This window comes from Schistocerca piceifrons, chromosome 6, assembly GCF_021461385.2.
Source record: "Schistocerca piceifrons isolate TAMUIC-IGC-003096 chromosome 6, iqSchPice1.1, whole genome shotgun sequence".
Taxonomy (NCBI): domain Eukaryota; kingdom Metazoa; phylum Arthropoda; class Insecta; order Orthoptera; family Acrididae; genus Schistocerca; species Schistocerca piceifrons.
The window spans coordinates 237,943,338-237,968,127 of record NC_060143.1 but is presented as its reverse complement, the minus strand read 5'-3'; positions in this window follow the sequence as shown (position 1 = coordinate 237,968,127).

Here is a 24,790-nt window from a genome sequence, read left to right as displayed (position 1 = left end):
AGCTCCGTATGCCACGGCAAACTGGCTGACACTGACGGCGGCGGTGCACAAATGCTGCGCAGCTAGCGCCATTCGACGGCCAACACCGCGGTTCCTGGTGTGTCCGCTGTGCCGTGCGTGTGATCATTGCTTGTACAGCCCTCTCGCAGTGTCCGGAGCAAGTATGGTGGGTCTGACACACCGGTGTCAATGTGTTCTTTTTTCCATTTCCAGGAGTGTATTTAAATGAGGTACTGAAAATCAAGCCTTTGCTGCCCCTCGAGGCCGTTAGGTAAGCAAGTGCCTCGGGTTAGTCGTTTAGTAATACAGATATGCGATTAAGACAGACAATTTTGAATAAAAAGATGTGTTATTAGAGTACTTATTAGATTCCAGTTAAAGTCTGATAACTTAGAAATGTAGATAAACATCGTAAAATATATGAAACATTTTTTAAAAGGATATTTGTTCTGATGTTGGCACACTTCAATAAATAGAAATCACATTTTATTTTTTTAGTGAATTTAGGACAACTATCTTTCCAATTAAATTAGAGAAATACACAATTCGTGTCATATAGATTCTACAGAACAGCTACGTTATCCATTTGTCGTACTAGTTGGCATGACACTGAAAATTCCTGCCCCACAGTATGCTGATGTCGCAGGAATTGAATCCAAATTTATATATATGCTACTTCACGGGTTCAGGGGGAAAAAGGTGTTACTGCAGTGCTTGCAAAGGCGACGTATCAGCATGATGCTGCACGTCTTCTGGACAAAATGCATGAACTGATTCAGTTCGTCTTCTAAGATCAGTTGGCCTATAACTATTGTAACTGGTCCTTGATATCCTAGGTACTATCACTGGGATGGTGTTCATATCCGAGCTGGTACCACACATGTTCTATCAGAGCCAGATCTAGGGACCTTGGTGCACCATTGTGAAGTCAGAGTGCCCACAATCACTACCGATGACTCCCAACATGATGACCTCTCAAAAACATAGGATAAATTGGACCTTTCCCCACACCCGCTGACGATGGTCATCCAGGGTAGGACAGAACCACACTCTGTCGCTGAATATAGTGTGGCGTCATTCATCACTTGTCCATGCTTCTCGGTCATGGCACCAATCCAGTCGCAACCAATTGCGACATTGCACTAACGGCAGCTTTAGCGTGGAGCGGTAATTCACTGGTCCGTCTGCGGCTAGTCTGCGAGCAGCGGTGCGAAATGATGTGGGGAGTACTTTACCTGCTCCCGGATCAGAGGTACAGATGTGAAGGGGCAACAATGTGCTTGGTGCACAATACGGTGATCCTCCTTTGTGGTAGTCAGAGGTGGTCGACTGGAACGTTGACTAATAGTAAACCTGATGACACATTCCCATGCAGGCCAACATCGTGTTACGCCTCACAAATCTGGATAATTCACAGTTCCATTGGTCAACCAACGTAGACCCTCAATGAGCCTCCTTTCATATTATGTCAGGTACTGATTACGCGGGTTCATACGAGTACGCAGCATCTCCATGTCCTTCATAGTCATTTCTCAACATCTTACGCTGTTCAGGACCCTTATATACCCTATCACGCCTGGTAACAACACTAAACACGAACAACACTAATGCTGTCTGGTGGCCGTTGTGCGTGCTACAGATAACTGCAACTGTAGTCGTTGACATACCAGCCGATGGTGTGTACATGTATGAAATTACGTTGATATCTGACCACGTCTTCTGGCTGATTCAGACGTTTCGTCAGGTAGTGTATATAAAATAAGCACTTTTTAATTTCTGAAAAAAATTTAGGTAGAAAGGAAAAGAAACCAAATTCAAAGTTATAAGAGTACAGATATCGATAACACCACGATGTACTGAATCTTACCACCACCCATCCTTGCTGGACCCAATCGAAAGGTGGGACGGTAGTCATTACAGTGATACCTGTACCTCGGGAGCAAGTTTGTCTCGTAATGCTGTCTACAAATAGTCCGACGCCGAATCAGTGGGCCAGAAAAGGACAGGACAGGCAGAGGAATAGTCGACAAAATCGCCGTAGAACCGAGCAGCTTACGAAGTGGATCAAGAAGTGGAAAAGAATACACTGAAAATTGGTGGGAAAGGAAGAGACAACAGGAGAAAGAGAACAACTGAAACTGGTGAGTAGGCTTCAGAAGACCTCCAATAGAGAACGTATACTTTTAAAGATGGATTCTTATAATTAATAGACAGCAACAACTTGAACACCATCAACAATAATGTATAGTGACAGTACGAGTTCAAGCTTCCCCTAAAATGTAGTAAATAGTTACGTATGTAGTCAAAGACACAAGCATAGGCAAGAATATGGATACACCAAAAACATCATATTACGATGCTTATTATGGTGTAGGAATACCGTTAGCATTCAAAACACCTCTCGTCTCGGTTTGGATAAATACACGTCCTGAATGGTTTTCAAGATAGTTTGCTAGCCTATTATTCTTTCTACAAAATAGTTTCAAGTTCAGATAGCGATGGTGAATGTGGATAGTGATCACCGTACCTTCTCTCCGAAGTAGATCACAAAGGCTCAATAACATTCAGATCTAGCGACTGTCGTGGGCATCCTCGTGATTACAAAGCCAGTCCTGAACAATGCGAGATTGGTGAACAAGGGCCTTAACGTCTTGGAATATAGGACCACTATTTGCGGGATAAGAATTGTACCATGGGATAGACCTGATGTACCACACTGCTCACATAGCCCTTGTTAGTAATGCGACATTGCAGAAGACCCATAGGGGCAATGGAATACCCCGATAGCACTGCCCAAATCAACACCGAACACCTGCCATGTTTCCCTTTTGGGACGTTAATCCTTTTCACCCTGAGGGAAAAATTAGTACACCTTCATCTGAAATGTACCAATTTCGATACATTATGACCTGAGGCATCAGATAAAATTACTGAAAAGATTCTCATGCTGAAGTTTGTTCAAAAAGTCAGTAGCATGTTCGTGCTACTCGAAATACAAACATTGGCATTTCATGCATTTGTCTAAGACGCCTTATATACATTAAACTATACATTACCAGCCTAAATAATGCAGGAATCTCCTTAAACTAATAAAATGTAGGAAAATGTATTTACGTCCAAGATGCATGGCTTTGTCTTCTTGTTGAAGTTCGAAATGATCTGCTTTGCTCTGGTGGTCACAATATGAAACTAAACAGCTGCCAAATGCAAGCCAGGAACTCACAAAATCATTGCAGTCAGAAGTGATTGAGAAAAGTGATGTGGTTGAGCCATGGCAAATTTAAAACCGAACCCACACCATCACATGGGCCAGGGTGGAAAGGGTTAACTGTCCCAGAAGTTGAAAACAGACTCATCCAAACAGTTGACTGTCTTCCATTGCTCCATAGTCTAGGTTTTATGCGCTTAGCGTCATGTTGCCTATCATGGACATTTGTATCACTGACGACTGGTTTTGGAATTCCAGCTCGCTCTGCAATTTCCTTCTTATGGAGCTCCCTTCACATTGTTTTGGTATTAACAGATTTCACAGGAGTGACATTCAGTTTTGCCGTCACTTTTGACACTGTCATCCTTATTTTTCAAAATAATTCCCTTCAGTTACCATCTATTAGTGTCAATCAACACACCGCCATCGTCCGCGTTATGACTAGGCGGATAATATTTCTCTGCTTTCTCTTTGTGTGGAATAAATATCGATATAATGCCTCCTGAAACATCAAACCATTTGGCTCCCTTGGTCACAGAAACACCACCATACAAGCACCAACCATTGCGTCACGTCTCCTGACCTTCATTGTTTACATGTTCCGCCCTCAAAATCATGTTCTGCACATCAAGACGCTTCATTCGAACCAAAACTCGATAAGATAAAGTCAGTGTTGTATGAATTCATGTAAACGATATGCAATTGACAAGTGAGCGCACCGTAGTTGAAATATTCGAGGCTGGCGTGCACACATACAATTCAGACACGACAGTCACAGAGGCTTTTAGTTTGGGAGCGAGGCCGCGCAGCAGGACGCCAGGCCCTTCAGAGGACGACCCAGCCCATGTCGGCCGGTGACCGCCCGTAGCGGACAGCGTGGGTCCTAGTGAAAAGGGGGAACGACCCCATGTTCGGCTTAAAAGCAAATTCCGCTACATTGTGTGGGAGCAGCCAGCCTACGCATTCTTTACACATAGCATGCAGTTTCAGAGATTTTCACAGGGAGACAGCAAACGCCAAACGGCAAAGCTACAAGCTTCCGCATTGGTCGCCTTAAACGAAACGTTATTCTCCGGTTTTAGAAGAGCAATGCTGATTGGCAGATGATATTTCTGACCCCTTGAGCTGAAGGAATAATGGAAGAGACCGACAGATATACCCCTTCACGTCTGGCGTGGAGAGGCGCGGTTCCGTTGTTGCTCTTGGAGCGAGAACACGTAACGAGAGCGTGTGTGCTTGTACGTGTACTCGAAAGAGCGAGGAACAGGTCTCTCCTCAGTACTTCACTGGGAGAGCACCTCTGTCGAGAGCGAATCAAAGGGCGGCTCTACATTGAGTCCTTGCGATTAAGCATCGTTCACTGTGTTGGCCAACACAACTATTGTGCGGTGTGAACGGACAGAGTTATAGTTAAACGCCTGCGAGCGAATTTTGGGTGGCATCGCGGTGGACTGGTTATCTGACCGGTGTACCACGCCAATAGTTAGACTAGGGGCGAATAGGAATCCTTGACTTCATCAAGGCATAGGGATAGTTTGATTGGCGAATGTCAATCCAGATAGAACGAAAGTTATCTTATTCGTCAGCAGCGAGCGGCGCAGACAGCAGTCATCACAGCTTATGGTATTGTGTACTACAGCTATTGCGAGCCCCATATTTCCTCCACAACAGTACACTTCACTGCATTTCACACGCAACAGCCTCAACCGTACCTAGGCGTGCCTCTCAGCCATTCTGCCAAGACAATAAGCATCTTAAACTTTGTGTAGAAATTTCATTAGTGAATCCTATCCTTGAAAAGTAACTTCACAATCCGAAAAGAACCAGGATATAACTTGTTCAATTCATAACTAAAAGTGTCATTGTGATTTCTCAGAATTTTTGCAAAATAAATAATAACTTTCGTTAGTTTCATGTTTTTCTTACACTAACTAGCACTACTCCAGTACCCAAGTATCCCACTAGTTACGTAAGAAATTTTGTGAATTTTTGTGTCATTTCCTTACAGTGGATAACTCCAGAAGATATTTATTGCTGAAAGTTTTTCAGGCATTTCTCTTTAGAACGTTAGGAGCGTCTGTCTGATTTCTGTAGTAGTGTGGGGGTGGAAATTGCATCTTGCAGGAGCCACAGGGTAAAGGGTACATCTCAGATTAATCCGTTGCGCAGAATAACAGAATAATAGAACAACCCCACACACCTCAGAATCTTTGCGACGTGGTCAAATACGACATTGCAACCTGCTGGTTTGGCTAGCATCTGCTTTTATGTTCCACTATGTATCTCTCGTGGTGTTCCCATATTTTTGTACGGCACTTATATATTTTAAGTCACAAAGGTGTAGTGAACGCACTGTCGGATAGCTGACATCAGATCAAGGCTGCAGGAAGTAGCTCAGAGAGCCAGGAGCATGTACTCGGTGTCTGGTGGCCATGAGGGCAACGTATCTTGCATACGATCGTGATCTATAAGTTCAATTAATACATTCAGTGAAAGCGGAATTTTTATTTCAACCAATTACGACTATTACTCAAATTTTCAACAGTTCTTATTTTAAAAACTGTAAAAGAACATGGAAGTGTAATTTTTCCGAATAAAGACTGTGCATCATTTATATAAACACGGCCTTCGTGCTACACACCAACATTATTCCAAAAAAAAAACTTTTGAAGAACTTATCTTAGTCACTTTTCAAGATCACCCTTGAGCTTAAAACTAATATTATACTGAATTTTAATAATGGGATAAGTTTCCTTGATTGTGGACAGTGACAGGGGATTTTTAAGGTTGGAAAGAAAACCGTCGGTACAAAAATGGTAACTGCGAAGAAACCGTGGGTAACAGAGAGGAATGCTTCAGTCGATCAATGAAAGAAGGAAGTACAAAAATGTTCAAGGAATTTCAGGAATACAGAAATACAAGTCCCTTGGGAATGAAATAAATAGGAAGTGCATGGAAGTTATGGTGAAACGATTGCAACAAAAATGTGAAGAACCCAGAAACGAAAAGATTGTCGGAAGGACTGATCCAGCATATGGGAAAGTCAAAACAACCTTCGGTGAAACTAAAATCAAGGGTGTTAACATTAAGAATGTAATGGTGACACCATTGTTAAATGAGAGGAGAGAGGGGATAGGTCGATAGAATACATTGAAGGTTTCTACGATGGTAAGGACTTGTCTGATGGCGTGGCAGAAGGCAAAACAGGGATCGATGTAGAAGAGATGGGAGATCCAGCATTAGAATCAAAATTTACAAGATCTTTGGAAGACTTCTGATCGAATAAGTCAGGTGAGACCGATCACAATAAATCAGCATTTCCAAAATCATTGGGGGAAGTGGAACGAAACAACTATTCACGTTGATGTGAAGAATCTATGGGTCTGGGGATATATCATCTGACTTTTGGAAAATCTTCATCCACACAATTCCGAAGATTGCAGGAGCCGACAAGTGTGAAGATTATTGCAAAGTCAGCTTAACAGCTCATTCATCTATTCCTGACAATACTAATATAAGGAAGAATGGTAAAGAGAATTGAGGCTGTTTTAGACGACGATCAGTTTGGTTTTAGGAAAGATGAAGGAACAAGAGAGGCAATACTGGAAGCAAGACTAAAGAAAAATCGACACGGTCATAGAATTTTTCGATCTGGAAAAAGCGTTCGAAAATGGAAAATGGTGCGAGATGTTCGAAATTTTGAGAAAAATTGGGGTAAGCCGTAGGGAAAAAGCGGTAATACACAATACTTACAAGAACCAAGAGGGAATAATAATAGTGGAATACCAAGTAGGAAATGCTCGGATTAAAAAGGGTGCAATGCAGGGATGTAATTTTTCGCCCCTACTGTTCAGCAAAGAAGCAATGATGGAAATAAAAGAAAGGTTCGAGAATGGAATTAAAATTCGAGACGAAAGGTTATCAATGATAAGATTCGCTGATGACATTGCTATCCTCAGTGAAAGTGAAGAAGAATTACAGGATCTTCTGAATGGAATTAACAGTCTAATGAGTACAAAATATCGATTTAGAGTAAATCGAAGAAAGACGAAAGTAATGAGAAGTAGCAAAAATGAGAACAGTGAGGAACTAAACATGAGGGTTGGCGATCACGAAGTAGATGAAGTTAAGGAATTCTGCTAGATAGGAAGCAAAACAACCTATGTCGGACGGAGCAAGGAGGACATAAAAAACAGACTAGCACTGGCGAAAACGGCATTCCTAACAAACAGAAGTCTACTAGTATCAAACACAGACCTTAAAGTGAGGCAAAAATTTCCTAGGACAGACATTTGGAGCACAACATTGCATGGTAGTGAATCATGGACTTTGGGAAAACTGCAAAAGGAGAGACTGGAAGCAGTTGAGGTGTGGTGCTACAGAAGAATGTTGAAAATTAGATGGACTGAGAAAGTAAGGAATGAAGAGGTTCTCCGCAGAATATGCTTTCATTTGATGACTTGTAACCCGTCTATTGCGGCACAACTACAAACAAGCCAAACTGATTTTTAATGACACTTATTTATTGTCTTTAGTCAAGATCCTCATTATTATTTAGAGATGCTTTTAAATAAATTCTGGTATCACCAGATTTTACTATCAATTAGGGAATTATAAAATTCTTCTGTTTCGAAAATGCAGAACTTTAAATCTAATCGTCGGAGATATAGAGGTTAAAATGTTAATTGTCTTACTGTTCTGCCTGCACGTCATCGCAAAATAGGATGACTTTTATGAAAGACATATGTGTTTTACTTTTGAAAGGAGGAGAAAAAAATAAAAAGAAAGCCCGGCTGTGATGCGAGAAGCAAGGTCATTACAAGACATAGCACATACCAACAGTATAACGACTAGATAAATAAATATCGAGAAAAATAAATATTTAAATACCCGTGCTTCACTAAACACTCACTATGACGTATATATTTACACGAACTTCATTGTTTGTAGAGGACACTGCAGTGTCCTCGTCGAATGGTGACCTTCCCTGAAGTTAACTTTCGTTAGTTGCAGTATGTTACGATGGCGTACGACATCAGGTTTTACGTATGTGACGTAAAAGAATGTGATGAGCACGATATGTAATACGTGACACAGCAAATTTAAGTAATGTTATTGCACTGTAAATCTGGTTACGTTAAGGTGAATTATGGAATGCTTTATTTATACAAGACGATCTATGCAGACATGTGACGCTCTTTCACATTGGTTTATTTCAGGTGGTTGATAATGGCTCACGGCCGAAATTAGCTAACAGCACGATTTTAATAAATCAAAATACCGTCTACAACGGACAATAGAGGCTGTGGATCCCCACGGAAGTAAAAAAAAAAGTTACATTTCGCTTTTATTATTTCGGGACCCAAGGGTCAATTTCAAAAACGCTTATAAATTCATTGTTTCTGCCCTGCCTCACCCACTCTTGCTTCTCAGTAATAATAAACAACAAAAACTCTAGGACTCCCTGCACTCACTGTAGTCACTCATTGAAGATACCACACTCGTGGGAAGGAAAAAGAAAAAAAAATCCTTTTCACCTAGGCGCTAACCATAACTCTAATAGTCTCCTAGTCTGAAAACTCATAAGATTCTTTCCTCTTTTTACTTCTATTCCTTTGATATGTCTTGGCATCCTCGGGTTAAGTTGTAGATTCCAGCTTTTCCTCAGAAATAAAAGCAGAATTTCTACTGATTTTCAGAGCATAAAATTCATGATGTTCCATTACCCCTTTACTTTAAATGAACGACCTCTAGAAAACGTATGTCGTACAATGACAAAAAGTTTTTTTAGGGAACCTATCCCGATAGCCGTTTGAAATGAAAACTGAATGTGACAGTGATTATAGCATTGAAATTGTATGTTAGTACAAATAGTGTAACTAAGTATAACTTGTAGCATTTCATTCATTAAATGCTCTATAACATTCAACTATAGTCTCGAGTGTGGCTATTGTCAGACATACGGTATTTATCATTACATGAATTAAAACAAAATTGCTTTAACTTAGTAATGTAGTGAAAATTTGAAATTCGCCTTAATATAATACCTATGAAACTACAAAATTTATGTCAATTGTTAAATTTCACAGTAAAAGAGTCAGTGTTTAAGTTTCTTACCTAAACTTGAAATTTCAGTATCTAGAACTTCAGCTTCTTCCATTGCCATATCTGATCATTCTTCTTTATCTTTGAGCTCTTTTTTCCTTGAACTGTTCTCCTTGAACTGTTCTCCTTTTGCGCGACTGCTACGGTCGCAGGTTCGAATCCTGCCTTGGGCATGGATGTGTGTGATGTCCTTAGGTTAGTTAGGTTTAAGTAGTTCTAAGTTCTAGGGGACTGATGACCACAGATGTTAAGTCCCATAGTGCTCAGAGCCATTTGAACCATTGTTCTCCTTTTACGATTGGTCACTTAATTTTCATTAGATTTATTTTCTTCAAGGTTTGTACTCTGTCCACATTTGGTTGTTTCTCACCATCAAGTAAAAAGACCAATCATTGTATTGCATTGTAAACACTCTGTAATGACACATTACGACGCAGAGAGATGCAGTACTTTAAATTCTGCACCAAAGATTAAATTGAGAGGAATGTAGAATATAATCTCTGTAATGTCCAAATTTGATTCTCTTTTGTTTCATACTCCAAGAAGGAGTTAAGATACACTCTCGCTTGTTACCTTGTATGGGATGGACGTAATTCTTAGTGCGATCTGAAAGGCAGCCATCTTGGTAGTATTTATGATTTGTGAGACGAACTTAGCAAGTCTTATTGTCTTTTGAATAAAAAATAGTGAAAAGTATCCATGTCTTACGAGAATTATTTAAAGCGACGTAGCATTGTATTCCTTTGTTTCCGCCGTCTTCGATAAGGAAACCGATGCCGACTTAGGAAGATACGGACGTTCAACAAAGAGAAGAACATCGATGGTGACTAATGAATTAATATTCTACATCTACATCTACGTCCATACTCCGCAAGCCACCTGACGGTGTGTGGCGGAGGGTACCTTCAGTACCTCTATCGGTTCTCCCTTCTATTCCAGTCTCGTATTGTTCGTGGAAAGAAGGACTGTCGGTATGCCTCTGTGTGGGCTCTAATCTCTCTGGTTTTATCCTCATGGTCTCTTCGCGAGATATACGTAGGAGGGAGCAATATACTGCTTGACTCTTCGGTGAAGGTATGTGGCAGAAGGACTAATTGTGCTTTTAAGGTGAGGACTCTGAATAAATCAACAATGACGTATAATTCAAAAATATTGTTAATCGGAATTGTAAACTATATTACAGGCAAATTTCGTGCAGCACTGAATTTGCCCGCATTCAAGCCGGTCAATACAGTCCGTAAAAAAGCCTTTCAAAAATTCTAAAGTTAAAGTTCCATTCCCATATTTTTTCAAACAAATCAATAGATTTAATTTGTTTTTTATTTATTTTGCCACACTCGCGACCACTGACAAGGACAGTGCTGGTGGAATAAAGAGTAAGTACTTAATTGTTGTACTACAATTGTACTTGTACTAATTACTTTTTCTGTATTACATGGCGCACATGGAAAATGACGACTAAGATGTAACAATATGAACTGTAAACGGATGGCACAATAACCAGAAGGAACAAGGACAAGAATTTATCAAACTAACGTAATCGTGACGGACGCAGCTCAGCCGGAATTAAGGTAGGAAAGCGCAAACGCGTACAGCGCTTGCACCTTGGCTTAGCTCCGCTTAAAGCAGAACCTTTTCCTTTCCATATTAAAATCCTGGTAGTGTTTGTGGCAACGCACAACACACAATTACACTTTTGATGATTACATTTTTACATTCAACAATCACAGAATTAGAAGAGTTAGCGCACCATCTTGTAAATTTCCGATGCACAACAAATAACTATCCCGAGATATTTTTATTAATTCAGATGCGAGAGAATTTAACAATTTAGATTAATAGTAAAGTCCAGATAAAAATAATATCCTCACAATGGAACCAGAGAATTGTAATTTGACAAATGTTCATGGAAACGTCACCGATTCTGACAATAGTGAAGTAAATGATGACGCAATTAGTTTTTCAGCACAACGTAATGTCGAAGTAAATACAATTCAATTGCACTCCACAGTGATTAACAATAACGAACCACTTCCAAATGAAACCTTGTACACAGTCGATGAAGCATCGATTATCAGATCAGATAAAATATTTCGCGTGAAATCAGTGAACCTAGCCCGGTTGCGGTTCAGTCAGCCCGTGGTAGAGAAACAATGGTTACAAATAATGGCATAAATACAAACACACAAGCTTCGACAATTACGCTTGAGGCTCTATATAGTCTGATGTCAAACGTGAGCGCGCAATTATCTGATTTAAAGATCAATCACAACACGACGAACACTAAACTGTCAAATCTAGAAATCAGCCACAACACGACAAACACAAAATTTCCAAGCATGGAAACTGGATTCAACAGCAGTTTTCAAGTGTAAACATGCAATTTGAAAATATGCACAAACATTTCGATCAACGCTTAAATAAACTCACCAATGAAATCGATCAAAAGATCGAAGACAAAGTCATCAAAAAGTCAATAGTGTATATAATGTATTGGCAAATGATTTAGAAAAGAAGATCTTAAGAAACAAACAGGAACAGGAACTGTAAGCAATCGTAGAAACACACAATCAAACACAAACGGTACAAAAAGAAATACATGAAAACGTAGAGGCTATTCAATTAAGTTTAACAAAAGTACAGTCCGTATGTGAAGAAATGCCTGACCAGGTTAATAAAGTTAACGAAGAAGTCGGTCTTCTGAAACAGGAGACTCGACGTATTAACGCGGACATCATCAAAATAAATGAAACTTTAGAAACTGGTAATATGGAAGAATTAATAACTGACCGGGAAACAAAGCTTTTTGAAAAACGTTTTGAAAAATTAGGGCCGGCCAGTGTGGCCGACGGGTCTAGGCACTTCAGTCTGGAACCGCGCGACCGCTACGGTCGCAGGTTCGAATCCTGCCACGGGCATAAATGTGTGTGATGTCCTTAGGTTAGTTAGGTTTAAGTAATTCTAAGTTCTAGGGGGCTGATGACCTCATATGTTAAGTTCCATAGTGCTCAGATCCATTTGAACCATTTTTTGAAAAATTAGGTAATGAAATCAAAGTATCCGAGGGCAGAATACATAAGAAAGTTGCGGGTAGACTGAGTGTTTCAAATGATTTTCCTACGTCAAGCAACAGGCAGCGTGACACTTATTCGCCCGTGCCATATTACGATGTCAATAACGCAGAATATAACGCGCCCAGTCCGGCATATGTGACGCACAGGCGCAGGCAAACAATGGATATTCGCCAAACGTGGCGCTGCAACATGCAATCCGCCGTGCATCTCGACGATTCTAGTCGATGAGATCCTGTTAAAAGATAAACAGTATCCAGTTTTCTCCACGGAGTCCAGAAAAACTCACCCAGTCGTATTCGTAAGAGCATTTAAAAATGTCTTCCCAAGAAATTGGACTGAGGCACAGAAGATTAAATATGTAGTAGGCTTCACACAAGGCGACGCACTTTTGTGGGCCACAGACATGTCAGAACAGTGCGTCACCTACGAATAATTTGAACGGGCTTTCTTGGATAATATTGGTCTGCTGGGGTCCAAGGAAGACTGCGACGTGAGGTATTCCACCCACAACCTTTCAACCTCAAACACGGCGGGTTGAGAAAGTATTTAGAAAAGTATTTGAATAAGACGTGCTATTAGAGCAGTCCAATACCGCACGTAGATGTTCTCAAAATTCTGAAAAACAGACTACCCGCGAACTTACGCAAAAAATTGGTAACCATACCGGAGAAAGGCCTTTCCGTGCTTGACTCAATTGATCTAATACATGAAGAAGAGCCGAGCACCAGTAATCGGAATGAACACTTCGGAACCAATCAAAACAACGGTAACGGAAATCGTTTTAATGGCAGTGGACAAAACCAACACAGTTGGCATCCGTATGCGACAAGGCTAAATAATGGAAACCGGAATTACGGAAAAAGAAAGGAATTCGGCGCCACAGGGACGTGACGACCGAAGATATAATACAGATTATGGTCTACGCCGATATGGAAATGATAGAAATCACGCGAATTATTGGTCAGGCCCGCGTGATGAAAGGCGGCCCGCCAATGAAAATTACAATAGTTACAGTAATAGGAATGACCAACCAATGAGAATTAGCGACGGCTGGTAGCAAGAAAATGTTGCACGGGGAGGTCCGGAAACTAACTGGCGACAGAATAACCACTCAGTACACATCGTAGAGGTAACAGACAGCAATCAAGCAACGCCATTACCTCCCCCGGTAAACAACAATCGGTCGCAATGAGCTCCCACCAGCCGACCGATTTGACAACAGCGGGCAAAGACATACACACATTACATCTTAAACAATTATTTTTAAGATATGATCAGGATGCTACCGTAGAAGAAGATCTGTGTGAAAAAGAGATGAAAGCACCGAACAGGGTAAGTGACCTCGTGCAGGCTGTAATAACAGTAAAGACTATATTTACCAACGTAATTTTAGGTACAGGCGCGTCTACGAATATTATTTCCAACAGTTTATTTAAAGAAGTTTCGAAAGCATTAGAAATACCAGTGTTGCCAACGGAAAATTGTAAAATCTTGACAGCTGTAGGTAACAAGTCAAAAAGTATTAAGTGGCAGACGCAAATACCTGTTACCATTAGCGATGTCACGATAAACTGTACATTCTTACTCGTTGACAAGTTAATCGTCAATTGGAAAATTTACGGCAGTATAAAGTAAACATCGACATAGGCAGTGGACCTAGCTGTTTCCGAGAGGGCAGTCGTAGTGTGAAGGTCAATCTTGTTAAGTCAACAATAGAGCGTAATAACCAATTACAGAATCAAGCTGAAGTAAAATAAGTTTACCCACAAGTGCTACTGATAGATATTCCTTTCCACGAACAGTTATACACAAAGATAATTAATGAAATGCCGCCCACGAGAAGGTAGGAAAATCCACTTGTCCTTCAGAACCTCGACAAAATGAATTAGCAGCAGTGGCGTAGCATGAGGCGAGACTTTGAGACTTAGTCTCCCCTGTATTCGTACTTTAGGATAGTAATTCATAAGAAAAATATAAACAGCTTTTTACTAAGAGCTCTAAATGTGCGAAGATATCAGTTTTGTAGTCCGCGCCGCACCCTGAGTATTGGTGTATTTGCCTGCTTGAGAGTTGAGACCCGACTGCTCTCAGTCTCTGCCTCCATTCCCTTACCTGTCTGTGTGCGCCTGCGCGTTAGTGGCATTTTCGATTCCCGTCCACTTCCCCTCTATCACGAAGGCCGGTGCGCTGTACTTGCTAACAGGTATCGACACTAGTCTCTGCTGCTTCTATTCTGGCTTTTAACACGGAAGTGAACAGTCGCGCGGTTTGTGTTCATAGTCATTCTAGTGTGGTTTTAGTGCATATATATTGTGTCGCCAACATGAGTGAGCCAGCAACTGAACACTTTATACGACCTACTCCTATACTCGGTGTAGTTTTAAGTGAAGCCAAACAAATACGCACTTTTCAGGCAGCCTGGTACGAAAAGTATACTCGGCTGACTGCGAATGCAGTTAATAACATTGTTATATACGTCTTTTGTTTGGTGGTGAAAAGGAATGGTGCAATGAGGGCGATTTTACAATAAAGAACTTTGATAGGAAATCACAAAAGCATCAGATATCAAAACGTCACCTGCAGAACAAAACATCATTTCAGTTACTGGGCAAAAGTAGAATTGAGCACTCCCTTTCTGAAGCCGCTCGTCTGACAGCAATAAAATACAACGAACAAGTTGTATCCAACAGGAGAGTATTGGCTCGTCTTATTCAGGCAACTGTATTTCTTTGTAAACAAGAACTAGCCTTTCGTGGCCTTCGAGAAGACGAATCCTCCAGCAACAAAGGCAACTATCTGGAATTGCTGGATTTACTAGCTCAAGGAGGGCAGTTAATTTGACACCTCTGTCATCATCTTCAACCTTTAAAGAAACTTCTCCAGATATACAGAATGATGTAATAGAGTTAATGAGAAAACGAAATCTGAATTTCAGAACTGCAATTTCATTTTGATTCAGGCTGATGAAACATTAGACGTGTCATGCAAGAGTCAAATGAGTATAATATTCAGGTGCTGTATTGCAGACAAAATTGAGGAAAGATTCGTTGGATTTTACGATGTTTCTGCTGAAGGTTTGTCAGTCATTATTCATGCAGTATTGAAAGAATGGAATGTGGAAGGAAAAGTGGTCAGTCAAACATATGATGGCGCTTCAGTAATGGCGGGCAGAGAAAGAGGACTACGACAGTTGGTGAAGCAGTTCTGTCCCTATTCACTGTTTATTCATTGTTGCAAACACCAACTGAATTTGGTACTGTTACATGCCTCCAAAATCATACGACAAGTACGCATGTTTGTAAGTGATCTTACTGCATTCCATTCGTTTTTTAGCACATAATCAAAACGAACTGTATTGCTAACTGAGAAGGGATGTAAACTGCCACATGCAAGCAACACTCGCTGGAACTTTCGTTCCAGGGCAGTTTTAACAATATCTAGTCATTTCTCAGAGCTATAAAGTGTTTTTAATTATATAATTGATGATACAGACTCTCAGTGGGACCCAGATGGATGATCCTACGTTTGTCTAATTACTTTGTTTCTACCACGGGTGCTTTGTTTTTGTTGATCATCTCTCTAATGTTCTTCAGTCAAAATCTGTCAGTATAACTGCTTGCCACGATGAAATAAGAACTGTTTTGAGAAACTTATGACAATTAAGAATAGCAACATTCATTGACGAATGCATTAAATGCAGCTTGTGTTTGAATGACAACTTATCATTCTGTGACAGTCAAAAGACATCTCTCAGGGCACTAACTCACTAGATACTGGATTTACAAATTGTTCAGATGGAGATTTAAAGACTTTCCCCAAGCTCAGTTTGTTGAACTTTTGAACGAAAAGTGTTTCCCGAACTATCAAAAAGAATTCCCAAAGTTTAAACTGCTTCGGTTATTAGAACAGTACCCTTTTTTCAAACAAGAACAACTTGAAAATGAACTGTGTAACATATACGCTGATGAGAAAAAAACATTTATCTCCAAGAATCCTCTTAAAGTACATTGTCTACAATGATTTAGACTCTGTTTATGAAGAAACAACGAAGTTCCTGTGTTTGGTTTTGACCCTGCCCGCAACTACAGCAAGCAGTGAACGACGCATGAGTACTCTTAAACGAGTGAAGAATTGTTTAAGGGATTCAATGTCCACCGGCCAGCTGTAGTCTTTGAGCACGTCAGCAATAGAAAAGACACTACTTGGAGAGCTATCCAGTGATCAGATCTTTGTAGACCGATTTATAGACTTATTTGTGGAAAGAAAAGACAGGCGCATTGCACTTGTGTACAAGAAAATATAATTGCTTCTTCTCTTGTTGCTGGACTTCTACAAATTTGTCATCGTTTCTTGAACAAGTTAATAATAATAATAATAATTATTATTATTATTATTATTATTATTATTATTATTATTATTAGTGGCGGTGGTATTGGTAGTAGTAGTAGTAGCTGTTGTTGTTGTTTTATTTGATGCATTTTGTGTCACATGTTCAAATTATTGTTTATTTTACTATTCAGTCTCCTATAATAGCTGTAGAGTCTTCCCAACCTTTACAATCACGCTACGCCACTGATTAGCAGACCGTATTTATGAATACCGAGACTTTTTAGAAAGCACCCAACAGTAATCAAAAATTATGAATACAAAATGGAAGTCTACCCCCATAAAACGTACTGCCATAAATCATATGCAATACCATGGGCAAAGAAGGAAGCGGTTCGCAAGGAATTAGACAGAATGGTTCTGTGGAAGGTAATAGAACCTTCGCATTCACCCTAATGCAGTCCCATCCTAGCTGTCAGCAAATCCGACGGATCAGTCAGATTAGTACTTGATACGCAGGAAATTAATAAGGTCATCGTACCAACATAAACTAGGCCAGAAAACTTAGATGAGCAATTGCTTAAATTCCATAGAGTGAAGTATTTAACATCTGTCGATATGAAAGCTTCGTCTTGGCAGATAACCCTACATAATATACTGCGTGCATTCATGCTGGCAGAAGCTATCAGTTCCAAGTACTGCCATTCGGACTCAGTGTGAGTGCTGGGGTGTTTATAGAGGCCTTAGACAGGGTGCAGAACTGATTAGCGAAGTGAAATTGTATGTAGACGATCTACTGATAGCCACAGAGACCTGGCAAGAGCATGTAGAATTGGTACACAAGGTGTTCCAAAAGTTCCGAGAATATGACAACACAGCAAATTTTAAGAAATCCGAATTCCGAAGAAACCGAATAAAAATTTTAGGCCACATTATTTCACCAGACGGAATTTTACCAGATCCAAAAAAGACTGATGCCATAAAATATTTCCCATCACCACAAACACATAAACAATTGAAAGCTTTTCTAGGGAACACGTCATTTTTTTCGAAAATTCGTGCCCAAACAGTTACTGAATAGTGATTCCCTATTCAACCTTTTAAGAAAAAACCACACATGGTTGTGGACAGAAAAATGTGAGGAAGATTTTGTAAAAATCAAACAGGCACCCATAAATGCGCCTACTTTGAAGCATCCCGACATGAAATACAACTTTTGTTTGAGCACGGACATCTTATGTCAGGGATTAGTCTCTTGTCTGTTCCAGTTAGTAAATGACAATGGAGAACAGAAGATAAACATAATTAGCTTTGCCAGTAGAACTTTAACGGAATGCGAGAGGACCTATTCGGCAACGGAACTCGAAGCGTTAGCTGTAGTGGGGGCTTTCCGCAAGTTCCAGTACTATCTAAGTGTTTTGTGACCAACAAGCATTATCGTTTTTAGTCACATGTAAATTGCTGCACAAACGGATTGCACGTTGGTGTTTATTCCTCCAGGAATTTCATTTCGAGATAGTTTATATCAAGGGTGAACAGAATATAATTCCCGAGGCATTATTGCTCTTGCCAAAGGCTTGAGCGAGTTCAATGAATCGATCGAGCAGACTTCTGATTTTAGAGTTTTTCTGATGCATGATGGCACATTTCAGCCATGTTACAGAAAGATGTGTAAAGACATGAGCAAACTACAAAAGGAAGACGATAGATGGAGACAAGTTATACTAAAACTGCAGGCAGATGACAATAGTACATTGAAACAACATTACACACTTTCAAACGATGTTCTTTTCTACAGACGCAACCACAATCCAACACCGGGTGTGTATGCATCCTGGAAGAATACATAGACAATTTTATAAGACACACACATAGAGCATGGGGACACTATGGGGTAACAAAATGTACAACGAAAATATCAACGTATTGCTACTTCCCCAATCTTAGACGCAGGATTGAACAAATAATTAAAAAGTGTACAATATGTCAGAAGGTTAAACATCTTAATAGATCTTGTTTGGACGTATTACACCCCAACATTCCAACTAGACCAAGAGAACTAGTTTCCGCGGACGCAGCATGACCATATCCACGAGCTAAGAGGAGTTAGATACCTGATCGCATTTTATGATGTCTTCACAAAATACTTAAAAATGTATGCTATAAAAACAGTCATGTCTGGACCAATAATCAGAAGCATGATGGAAGATTACATACTACGAGTAGGAAACCAGAAAAGTATATTAACTGATAATGCAACAATCTTCACTAGTCATAAATGGAAAACATTTTTCGAATCTCAAAACATAAAACATATATTAGTGTCCAAATCTCACCCAGAATCGAGTTCGATTGAGAGAAATTTTAAAGAATTTAATCGCTTTATAAGAACTTACAAACAAAAAAAAGACAAAATGGGTAGAATACCCAGCCCCATTTCAGCATGTTGTAAATAATTTAATTCATATTTCAACAGACTTTACACCTACAGAGTTAATGTTTCAAGGCACAGAACTTGACGAATGGGCTAAACCTTTACCTAAATTAGGCACAAAAGAAATAACACTAGATGAAAAGGTACGTCAAGCATTACTACAGATGAAAGAACAAGCAGAAATAAGGAGAAAACAGTTCAACAAAAAGATAAAAAAGGTTATAGAATTTAACATTGGACAGGAAGTACTATTACGTACCTGCCCAAAATCCTCTAAAATTAAGGCATTAAACAAAAAGTGGCAGTTGTTGTACGCTGGCCCTTTCATTATAATAGACAAGCCTCACCCAGAATATTATCTGTTATGTAATACACGAACTGGAAAGGTAAGTGGGTTATACCCTCACAAAGATATCAGGGAATTTTTTCACAAAATGTCCTATGTTGTATTATTAAAACAGAAAATATACAACATTTTATCACATAATATGTAAGATGGCAAGAACTATGCCCCTTACTTGAAGTCATTAAAGATCACCTACCTCACGTTGAGTGAACAGTAGGGCAGAAAAAAATGACTGACAAGGCACAATGCATCTTGTAGAGGGTATAGTACGGATGTATTGGAATAATTAATGTCGGGTGATGGTTTTAAAGTAATCCACATGACATGAAAACTTTGTGGAAACGAGTTGATTTACTGGACGCTAGTTTACCCCAGGGAAGTATTTAGAGTTGACCATGGCCAGCTGGGGAACGGCGAAGGGAAGCGACAATAGGCAGCTTAGGGTGGCTCAAGCTCTGAGAAAGCGGTAACACAGCGCGGCCTCCAGCCACCTTAAAATGAGTGACAGCGTGGGTGGTTGACCCTGACCCCATGCTGTTGTACCGGGAAGCAGACGGAGAATTTGAACGCCTGTTGATAAATGTCCATCATCCCATTTTCAGGGAAACATGCGAGAAAGCTACACAAAGCTAGGATTGAGCGGTCAACAGATGTCAAAATATGCGTGTTCGTGACTACACCAACTTCACGCTGAATTCACGGTCCGCAGTTTCTGAAGTAAATCAGGTGAAGAGTGACATCTGGCCTCCGATGGGAATGCAGGACCAAGGAATTTGAAGTACTCTCCTGGGAGTCATTATTCTGGAAAAATTTGTGTTTGTGCAAACGCTAACCTTGATGGGTGGCCTGGCAGAAGCTAAATAGCAGAAGCTGAGAGGAAGAGAAATTTTGTGGGAATTTGTTCGGCGCTGGGAAGCAACGCACAATTAACGCGACTTGCGCTGCAATTGGCGTAAGTGATTTTGCTGTAGGGGAAACCGAGGCAAAGAGCGGACTGGGAGGAGTCCCCGTAGAGGTATTATGTTCCCAGCGTGCCTAGAGTGCAGACGTGGCGTTCTTGACTCAGCTTGCGTGAGAAAAAGTGATCATCTCTGCAGTTTAGGACTTAGCAAATGGAACGATTGAGCTTGGAGATAGGAAGTTTTGGTTCAGCTATATACTGAGCAAGATAGCTAGGAGTGAATAGACAAGCACAGCCTTGCAGTACCACGAGGTCCGCCAACGTCCGCACAACGACACCGCTCTGCCACGCTGTATTCGGTGATATTGCACCCGCTCCGACCACTGATTAATTTGCTGGATCACGTCGGCAAAGTTTCCAAGAGGGTTTCATGGGCCGTGTATTGTAGAATTCTTCTTGCACTTTGCATTATGCCTGGGTCAGTCGATAGGAATTACTTTTGATTTATCACGCTTTACTCCACGCAAACGCAATTTATTACCACTGCCTGTTAGGAGAATCATGTAATGTGATGATTGAAGGTCGTGAGTTAAAATAAATCTGTGCTAATCGACTGCATCTGTTTTCAATCAAGTAGTTGAAATCCCAAGTCACTTTCTTAATTAATTTGATGTTCAACATTTGGTTCTGGTGTTCAATAGCTGAATATAACATCAATGTGCACCCCTTTCTAATTAAAAGGGATCATATCTGAACCAATTAATGTCAACACTGCCACCGCAGTTCAATCAGGAGTCACAGGGCCTTATTACTTTCTTTGCATTATCCGACATTGCGGCAGTTTTGCACTCTCTGTTGATCTGTTAGTCGATTACCTGGGGTGAACACACACCAAAACCAGATAAGTGACGGGTGGGGTGTTACAAATAAAAATATTGTCATTAGCATAAGAAACTTGCTAACATGGAAGAAGTATTCTAAGTCCGGTGCTCGTACTTTAAAAAAATACGTTGAAAAAGACAGGCAGTTAGTGAAAACCATACATTAACACACAAAACATAACTTTAGATTCTAGTGAACATCGAAACTAGTAACTAACTGGGGGCATATGCCATGTTTAAAACGAATAGTTAACCCCACCTAATAAGACCTGTGTTACTGTGAGTCTTTAGGAGAAAAAAAAAAATCACACGGTACTTTTGTAGTTTAACTTAGTTATTTAAGAGTGAGGAACAATAATGAATTTTGAGCAAGAATTAGAGTTTGTGTGCTTGAGACGAGCAACAAACCGCGCGTCAAAGTTGCAATCCAACACTCAGTTGATGAGCACGCGATATCTGCATGGCAAGACGAGGGTATTGGCCGCGCCGCGCTGTAGGCAGCTAGCCGGGGAGAAATCTTCCTCTCTTCCCTGTCCGATCAGCTGGGTCTATGCAAAGCGTGAAGGCGCATGCGCGGTCAAGTCCAGACGACACGTGACCCATATTACGCGATGGCAGCCATCACGAGTGCACGGCACACCACACGTCGACACTAATCCGCCGGGAGGATTCTTGCTGGGGACAGGCACGCCTTCACGCTCGGGAAGCAGCGCGTTAGACCGCGCGGCTAGCCAGGCGGGCTCGGTGGTAGTAGTTCAATGCTCCGTGCGTCGTCTTTTCACAGACGCACGAATCTTTACTAACCTTTGCTTGTCGTCACTTTCACGGTCGGTTTTGAACCGAAAGTGCAGCGACCTCTGCTTCCCAAGCATTTCCCAATCTCGTTATTAAACGATGGCGGGTCTTTTCCGTCGTTAATCCACTTACTAGGCATATAATTCCTCGGCTACGATTTACAGTCAGCTTAAACTTTGCCCATAATTCCTCTACGGCCATCTTACTGGAACTAAGTGATGTCAGTTCACTGCCTAAGTGAGATGCTGACAACTACTTCTCTGCTCTTTCTAGCAGAAACACTCTCCCAGCCTTCTTAACTGATTTATTAACTTCCGTAAGCATAGTTGCTATAATGAAATCGTGATACATAATGCCCGTTTCTATATAGGCGTTGTCAATACGGTCTAGATTATTTGTAACTACAAGGTGTAAGATGCCTCGATTAAGTGTAGGCTGCCGAACTGGCTGCTCAAGACAGTTTTCAGAAAATGTTTTCCAAAGTACTTCGCATGACTGTCTGTCTGTACCCCCGCAATGATTCCATAGACATTCCAGTCGGTGCTCCGAAGTTCAAAGTTGCCTCCGACTAATAATGGATCTGCGTATTAATGGCTTTGGGTTTCAGCCAGCTCTCGATCCCGATGATAATTTGAGCGCGAGACCTTTCCTAGAGGACTTAGATTCGGGAACTTTGTTACAAATATTTCGACAGTTTACTGATAAAAAATTGTTCAAATGGCTCTAAGGACTATGGGACTTAACGTCTTAGGTTATCAGTCCCTTAGACTTAGAACTATTAAAACCTAACTAACCTAAGGACATCACACATATCCATGCCCGAGGCAGGTTTCGAACCTGCAACCGTAGCAGCAGCGCTGTTCCGGACTGAAGAGCCTAGAACCGCTCAGCCAAAGCGGCCGGCTTTACTGATAAAATTTTGACAGTCGAAGTGTCTTTACTCTGAACGCGGTCCGACTTCGCTCGCTGCATATGACTGCCGAGTGTTCAAACTACCTCCTAGGAGAAAAAAAAACCTCATGTGCGTTCCACAAGTAATCTGTTATCCGAGTTGCTGTTTCCTTTGTGTACCGAACACCTGAGCTTTAAAGGGGAGTTCACCAAATCCCCAGCCGATAACACAGGTCTAGAAAGCTGCAGCCAGAACTGTCACAGAGTCGACGAATCCTTTGATTGAGACCTTCCACTCGGTTCCAAACCAAAGGATCCCGATCAACTCTGGGAACAATGCTGCAAATTATGAGCTCTGCTTACACCCCACGTGTGAGGCCATCAGCCTTCACCATATCCGCCAGCCGCCAGCCGCCAGCCGCCTGTGGCCTCAGAAACCATGCGTCAGGCATAGTTGGTGCCGACATGAGCCACAACTTGCAGTTAATTGCACCCTGCATACTCGATAACCGCAGGCACAGCTACCTCCATGTCTTGGACGAGGCCACCTGGCAGGTATAGCGAGTGCACATTGGTTCGGCCACGTGTCCACTCACAGGATGAATGGGTGAATGGGCGAAACAACACGACCAGTCTCCACGTTGGCCCTCCACTTCGAGCGACGTGACCACGTTACCACCCGCCACTGTTCTGAGGGCAGATCCACCGCGTCAGATACACTAGAAGAGCCCCGGTAGGAGAACCCATGGGCGAAACAAGCGACGCCTGAGGTGTCCAGTGTGACCCGCCAGATTCTCGGTCACCGCTGCACTCCGAGGTAGCAGCCTGAAGGTGACTACTGTAGCCAAAAGTGCATTTAGCTGTTCGTGAACTGTGGCCAGCTCTTCCTATGTGTGCACACAGCGTTCACAAATCATACCCATCCTAGCAAGGCCAACTGAAGAGGTAAACTACAAAATCAGACAGAATCCTAGATACTCAACTTGCTAGGCTCCTGATTTCTCACCAATGGACGCTGATACCTCAATGAGCTATGTAGCTGGCTGATCAGAAGAAATGAAAACGGCATTACAGACTGCCCGAATTTAGACTTACAAAATGGAAACTCACAACTCTTTAACGGAAACACACTTGAAATTTTGGGAATATACTACGAGGTAAAGATAGGAAAAGATAAATACTTAAGTTGCCGCTCTATAGACGAGTATCAACCGAGAGCTGGAACCTGACTGACGTTCTGGACGTCCACGCAGCACAGACGTCCGTCAGAATCGTCGTATTGGAAGAGCAGAAGTGGCAGATATTACAGCTACCACAGCACAGATAAGAGGGCATGTGAACCCGTAGGTTTCAACATGAACAGTTGCGCACTGGTTATTAGCAGTGGGACTATGGACTTCTTTAGTTCGTCTTCCATTCAAGACACAGCATCGACGGAGGATCAGTGGAAGATGGATTGGCGAGCAGTGGTCTTCAGCGATGAAAGCACATTGTGCCTGCAAGCAAGTGATGGTCGTTTGCGCGTACATCGTAGATGTGGTGAGCGTTGCCTCGTAGAGCGGATTCGTCCAAGGCACCAAGACACACTTGCCCAACCCAGGCCTTATGGTCTGGGGTGCTACAAGCTAATATTCTCGTTTACCTTTAGCGCTTCTATAGGGGACGCTAACCAGCGCTCGGTACGTGCAGAATGTTGTTAGACCCGTTCCTGTGCCGTTCTTGCAACAGGAAGGTGATGTGTTGTTCCGACAGGATAATGCTCGCCCACACACTCTGCGTAAAACTCAAGTTGCTCTACAACACATGTAGCAACTTCAATGGCCAGCACG